Below are 7,411 nucleotides of genomic sequence, written 5' to 3' on the forward strand. Positions count from 1 at the left end.
AAGATAAGAATAGCTTCTTCCCACAAGCCACAGCAATTCTCCAGCTGGTTCAGGTACTGCAAGTAAGGAACACAGAATGGAGTCTTTCCCTTCTCTATCCCGAGTGAACTCCAGAGTTCCACAAATTCTCAGGGATGCAAGAAGTTTCAGCAACAGCAATTAAATTCTCCAGAAGCACAAAACTCTATGGACTGCGACCTGCGGTAGCAGCAATTACAGCTTTGTGCCTTGGTTTAATTGCATGGGAAAGAAGATGAAAGAAGTCACTGTCATCCCGTTTTCATCCTTCTCTTTGTTCCATCCCTCTTTGCCTGACACTATCAACTCCAATCTGAGGCCTAAGGTCTGTGTTTCAGCTATGGGCAGATTATAGCAAAGGTCAGAAAAGCCTTAGGATTAGAACTACCATGTGTTATCTCTTCCTGTGACAGACAAGAGTTCATCACTTTCAGGAAGGGTACAGCCTACAGATGCACCTACCCTACAATGGTCTTGGCCATACTCAAATACTGTTGCACGTCCCCTACACTTGCCCTCATTCTCTAGGTGCAAACTCCTCACAGTGTCACTTGCACCTAAAAAAATACAAAGCACTTAAGTCTTCAAAAGCTGAACATAATACCAAGGACCAAGCCACCAACACTTGTTGATGCCATGACTAGAAATAGGAAACATCAGGGTATGAAAGCAAAGGTTTGAAGGGAAAACTTCAGTAGAAAACCTAGGATCAGATCAGAAGGTGATCCATTCCTGGGTTACCATCCTAGGGACCCCACCTTGCGGAGGTCTCCACCTTGGCAGTACTCCATGGCCAACAATGGCAAGTCATTTGGTGCGAGCTTCTGCATCCCTTCAGGGACATCGCGGGCAGCCACCACATTGGGATGGTTCAGTCTGTAGAACAAAAATTAGGCAAGTATACATGATGTTCTGAAACTGCTATACACTTTCATGTGCTCGTGGTCACCACACAAAGCCCAACATGGTCACAAATGCTTTGAGAAATTGAGTTAGTGAATTCTAAAGGTTTCCATCTCTCACGGACTCATTTTAACTCCTGGCACTTCATACGGAAGACAGTGTGTTTCTTCAACATGTATGCATTACAGATCTGTCTAGAAGGTACAGCAACGAGCCCTGCACAGGAGTGCAAGGGAGTCTGTTGCTACCGTCCAGAAAAGACCCAAACTGCAATGAGACTGCTGCAGCCGAAAATGTTAATCCAACACCCCAAGGGACTGCGGCAGCACAGACGTTAAGTCAGGCAAAGCGGCGACTCCAGGCAAAGAAAAAATAAAAAGACATTCAACTCCCCCTGAAAATGGTCTGCAGTTTCCTGCTGGTTTCAGGTAGCTAAGATTTCTTCCAAGATATCAGTTAGGCCAGAGGAAAAAAAAAAAAATCACTGGTGTTGCCTTGTTTTGGGGGCATCTTAGCAGATACCTCAGAAATAAGATCTCAACAGTTCTTTACCGAGCTTCCCAGGAAGAAATTCTAAGCAGGCAGCTCAACTCAGATCTAAGTAGTTTCACTGAACAAAGCTTTCTTCGAAAGCGTCTTAGCTACCGGAATCTTGTTTCTAACAGTTTTAAGAACTTCAAGCCTTCTCTACAGATAACAACAAAGATCACCAGTGATACCAACAATTAGCAAGTTAAAACAGTGCCACTGTGGGATTCAGAACACAAGCCTGCATAGCTGTAATAATGAGCCACAGCTGCGGGGAGTAAGGATACTATAACACAGGGTTACAGCAGAAACCAACCGACTGGACAGCGGTTCAGATCATTCACTTCGACTTTGGGAACGCTGCTGATTTAGTTCAGATGCAATTGAAGTTAATGTCTATTTGGGAATCGCTTGTACCACTTTTTTTTAAAAAGGCTCACTATACAGTGTTTCGTAAGAGGTGAAAGATGACTTGAAAGTATATAAAAAGTGTACTGTGAAATCTATGGACCAATACAAGTCACTGAGAGATGCTCCGAATTTTAAGGATTTTATCGTCAAGATGTGACCTAAAGATAAAGCATGGAGTAATTAAGGTTCTCAGAAGATGTTCTTGTGAATCTTTTCAGTCTGACTTGCAACTTAAGTCCCTTCTTTTTGCAGCCTAATAATGAGAAGTCACATCCTAAATTATCCTGCTGTTCTTCTGGTTCTGCTTCAGAAACTGGACTATTTATACCTTTTGTTTTGAACAAATTTTAAAACAAACAAACAGACAAACAAACAAGCCTCAATGACAAAACTACTAAAAACCCAGAGTCTCTCTCCATATTAGCCCTGAATCCAAATTTATGACTCATCTATCATACTCCAGTTTCACCAGCTGTTATCCAGCTGCCTTCTTTGGCTTTATATAAACAGAGTCTGAGCTCATGATTTCTGGAAGTAGTAGTTTTTTCAAATAATTGAGTTAGCTTTCTGCATATAACATAGATGATAAAAAGGTGATAGTGTGGGCAACGCTGCCTGAATATTATTTCAAGTATTTGGAACTTCAGGGCAATCCTAGAGACTGGAAATTAAAATCTATCTTCTTGCCTGTATCTTGTGCCTGCTACTTTATCTTGCTCCCAGCTCTTGGTTTGTATAGGAGGTATTATATTTTAAAAGGAAGAGAGAAAATGGACTTGTGGTGCAGGACTTGTTCAAAGCAGGCAGGGTCCACCACACCTACATGACACCTTACAATCTTCCACTAGGGATCAATGAAGGTTCTCTCCCAAGAGTACTGATAGACGAGTCAGACTATGTAAATCGATTTGGAGAAAGCAGAAACTCTTCTTGGTGGATTGAAGAGGGCTTTGAAGTGTAAAGCTGCTGAAGAGATTAGAGAGAATAATGTATAGTTGTGACTGCATAGAAGTGACATACAGAAAGATGCTGCAACAAATAAATGAGACTATCAGAAAAAAGCTAGCCTGCCAGACCATTGCCACAACTCTGCCTTTTTAGCAAAAACGTATGATACTAGTAAAACCTAAAGGCTTAGTTGGGAAGGATCGGTAGAAATATTGAAAATAAGTCCTCACCTATCATCAAGCAAAGTCATTTTGCCTACACATTCTCTACACAAGAGAGAATCTTCACTCTCACCCAAAGTAGCAGTCTACAAGAAATGCAGATCCTCTTAAACCACTGTTAACACAAATTGACCCTTCAGCAGACCCTCTGCAAGAGATCTCTTAAGTAGGAGTCAGTAATCAGAATCTCAATTAACGCATTTAAATCACCATTACACTGCATCATCAGATAAGCCCATCTCTCTAATAGTGCACATGGTACTACTGTTGGCATCCTACAATTTAGGGAGAAGTACTTGGAATTTACTTCTGTATTATTCCCCAGGAAGCACTCTCTCAGTTTCCTCCAGATGTAAATGAGTGTGCTTTAGCTTACAAGTTTCTAAGTTTATCAAGTAAAAGCACATCTGGATCCAGCCTGGCAGTTTCCCTAGGAAGACCAGGACAGTTAGACCAGACAGCTGAGAAGTGATGGGTTGAAAAAATGTATAAAAAGAATTCTCATCATTTAAAACTTTCATTTAAAGTTACACCTTGAACTGCATTCACGCTGTAAACTTCCTTTGTTCAACATCCTATTTTTTGTCTCTACAGATAATTTGATCTTTAGAGCTGATGTGAAAAACACTCCGAATGGAAGGCAAGCTGCCATGTCTCCTTGTGCTGGTAGGAGCAATCATGACTGCCCAGTGCCAGGTAAGAGGCTAATTCATCAAATAATTCTCTTGCCATCTTCCTGTATTTTCAGCAGCATTTCTTTGCCATTGGCTGCAGCTGTCTGCATCAGACAGAATGAGAATCTGCTTAGCTCACTACAAATCAGAGGAAGAAAAATGTTACAAAGTAGTCTATCATTGTGGATGTGTTATGTGTTATCCTGGCCCGTTTTCATTTCAAGACTTGCAAGTAAACAAGTCTTCTCCGGGTATTCTTGGTGTATCTGTTCACTGTCACCTTTCACTGTTAATAAGAACTCCATTGTAACCAGCCTTCCGTTTTCTATGGTCATCATCTTCATCACTATTCTCACTTAAAACTGCACGTCAGTGGTTCCCTTGTCCCCTCACTTTAAGCCTCACACCACACACAGCTTGAGTAAATGCTACACAATTCCAGAACGTTTACTCCCTTTCTCAAAAAATTGCTATCCCACCTTTCCTCCTTCTTATCTTCTTTCTCTTGTGGCCTAATCAAAGAAGCTTTCTAAATTGGTTTCCTCCATTAAACTTTATCCAAAATATTTCATTTAACTGGCTGCAAGAGACATATCTCTTAAAGATAATCAAGCTACAAAGTCTCATGGGGAAACTGCATGTCAGTGAGCAAAAGTAACTGCTTGTTGACTGTACCTACCTTGGAAATTATTTGCTTGAACCTCCTTCAAATAGCAGAAAGCTGGCAAGCTTCAGTTAGCATTTGCAACGCCCCAAGAACACATAATGACTTCACACACAATGTGAGTACAGCATATCCCAAATTCACCTCACTCAGATGACAAGCAATCACCTGGTAATCTGTGGAACAAAATGATTTACAATTCTTAGGAACCCATCCTGAGGTACTGGAGGCACATTTCACTGTACTGTCTGACAAGAGGGCAGACAATTCCTCAGAGCTTCCTGATTTACATGCCCTTTAAGAAAAGGACTGACTCTTTGAAGGTACTTGTTCTCTCATCTTTTTTAAGAGAGCAGTTACTCACAGAATTAACCTTCTTTGCTTGCAGGGCTTACACATGCGTTTCAAACGAGGAGCCAGATCTAGAGGTAAGCCAGGCTAACTAAAACCATGTTAGCTGGAGCATTATGAACATGGGAGGGGAAAGCAAATCATGCTGAGGAAACAGAGCCTGAGAGCTTTTGGTCATGGTTATGTGGATGAGAGATTCAGAAGGCAAAATACCAGCGCATTAATACCATCCACAACAAAGTTTTCCCCTCCCTCTGCTCTTCTTGAAAGAAAGAGAGACGAGTCAACAGTGGAACAGTACATTTGGCAGCACAGCAGCGAGAGAGATGGGACCGTTGTGGTCGGAGAAGGAAAAAGGGCAACCCATTAGAAAGATGCTCCCATCACAGATGCTTTTCTCCTGGAAATAGAAGGGAGTCCTTTTGCTCAGCCAGGTCTTTTCCCTGAACTAAAAGAGGATTTCCTTTCTCCGATTACAGCCATTTGCACAGATAATTCATCTGCAGAAATTTACCAATACAGGGGGACCTGGCTGAGGCTTTCAGGGAGCAGAATCGAATACTGTGGGTGTGACAGTGGTCGGAGTCACTGCCACACTGTGCCTGTCAGAGGTAAGTATGACAAAGAAAAAGGAAATGGTGAGAGCTTGTCCATCTAATCATCCACTGTCAGGGCCAGAGTTACTGCACAGAAAATTCGTCTGGGAATAGAAGAGGATGGAAAAGAAAATACCAGTATACACCGTCATGGGCGGGACTAAGTGGGAGTGGGCATGGAGCTGAGAAAGTCTGACAGAATATGTGAAGAGAATGAAACAGAGAAAAAAATTGAAGCGCTACACAAAATGGCTGTAAGCACATGGCAATAACAGGTGGGTAGGGAAAAACAGAACAGGCTAAAAGAGACTGACAGGAAAATGAAAGGTGTGTCTACATTTCCAGCTTCTTGCTTCTGTGAAATCTAACAGTATTTCCTGGCTTTGGCTTATTCCACAGCCTGCACCAGAAATAAATGCTACAATGGGGGCCAGTGTTCACAGGCATATTATTCCCCACAGCTCTTCATCTGCCAGTGCCACCAAGGTTTCTCAGGGAAGCAGTGTGAAATAGGTGAGTATACCGCATCAACTGCTGTGAACACAGCTATTGGGGTTAGCTGTGCAGTACACAAGGATGAGATACCCAGACACTCCTGCTGTAGGCTAGGCTCTCTAGTAAGTTGTCTTTTTTTATTCTAAAGCTAATACTACAAAGAACTTTTAAGCACATCTTGGTTGTTCTAGGTGCCTCTTAATAAAACTCTAAATTTTGTAACTGAAGACCTTCATACACACTTACAGACTGCCTGACAGGGCATTTTCACTGACTTACTAGACAAGACATTTGAGAGCCAAGTTTAAACAGAGCAGAGACTGGGGAAACTGTCAGGGAAAAGAATTGGTATGCTGTCCTTAGATTTTCACATCTTACCTTGTTTTCAGATACTGAAGTTAAATGCTACAAAGACACTGGAGTAACATATAGGGGTATCTGGAGCACGGCAGAGAGTGGAACTGAATGTTTAAATTGGAATAGCAATGGCCTGGTGGACTGGTTCTCTCCACAAACAGAGAAGCTTCTGCAGCACAGAAAGTGCGTCTCCTAGCCTGGGAAGCGAGAAAGCGCCTGTTCTCTGCGCCAAGTGCAGTCAGCGGTTCAACGCTGCAGGCAGGCTGGGAACAGCGCTAGGTGCCGTTTCTGAGCTCTCCACAAGCAGAGAAGCTTCTGCGGCACGGAAAGTGCGTCTCCTAGCCTGGGAAGCGAGAAAGCGCCTGTTCGCCGCGACTAGTAACTAATAACTAGGACTAGTTCCATTGACACATGCCACACGAGTTTCTTCACCTTACATAGCTTTCATTTCTACTTATGAATGCAATTGACTTTCCCTGCTGTTACGAGTTTTCCTCAGATTTTTAGTCCAGAGGGACTTTTATCCAAAAGGTCCAGGGACAAATAAGCACCAGAGTTTAACTTAACTGTGTTTTCATTCATTTCCACTGTGCTTAAAATTCAAGACTTAAATAAAACTGAAAACACTCCTTCTGCAGTATCCTATACGTAGGATTTGAAAGTTTAAGTAAACTTTAGCATTCCAAGTAACAAGAATTTCCTGTGATCCCCATTTTAATGATGGAGAAGTGGAGCCTCCTCACAATTTCACAGGAGAGCTGGCAAAACCAGGAATGGGTGTCATAATTTCGATCTTTAACCACAGGCATATATTATTTGCTAGATAATATTTTTCTTACGTTGTCTCTGAATTCTGCACATCGTACCACTCAATGCTGTTCTGATTAGTAAGACGAGCTGCTTTTCAACCTACTTTGTAACTCTATTTGCCTGAGCTCCCTCCTCTTACTGCATTCTTATGGTGCAAATGGTGTAAGTCGTTAACTTTCTATTACTGTATTCTGTCTCAGTTGTGCTTTTGATGATTACTTGCATCGTGCACTGGGAACGTGTGGGCACGAGGAACTGTGTGGTCTCCGTACTATGGCTGCGTCTGCTTACTGACATCTCTTGACAGACAGTTTTTCTGGCTGGAAGCTTTGATTCTCAAATAATATGCTAATAGTTAATTATGCTGTCTTCTGATTGTGATGGAACGTGAACAACTGTATTAATAACTAAAATGGGCTTTTTCTTCTCCATGTG

At 42.1% G+C, this 7,411-nt stretch overlaps 1 long non-coding RNA gene across 1 annotated transcript; it reads right to left on the reverse strand.

Annotated features, from left to right (window-relative positions):
- LOC136294945 (uncharacterized) lies at window positions 1-4,533 on the reverse strand. Its single transcript, XR_010722547.1, has 3 exons — window positions 4,383-4,533; window positions 777-894; window positions 1-56 (listed from the first exon to the last, which is right to left on the reverse strand). It is a non-coding gene; the product is annotated as an uncharacterized lncRNA (long non-coding RNA).
- Window positions 4,534-7,411: the final 2,878 nt, after the last annotated feature.

Source organism: Chamaea fasciata, unplaced genomic scaffold (assembly GCF_029207755.1).
Source record: "Chamaea fasciata isolate MVZ Bird 193981 ecotype frontalis unplaced genomic scaffold, bChaFas1.0.hap1 SCAF_10, whole genome shotgun sequence".
Lineage (NCBI taxonomy): Eukaryota > Metazoa > Chordata > Aves > Passeriformes > Sylviidae > Chamaea > Chamaea fasciata.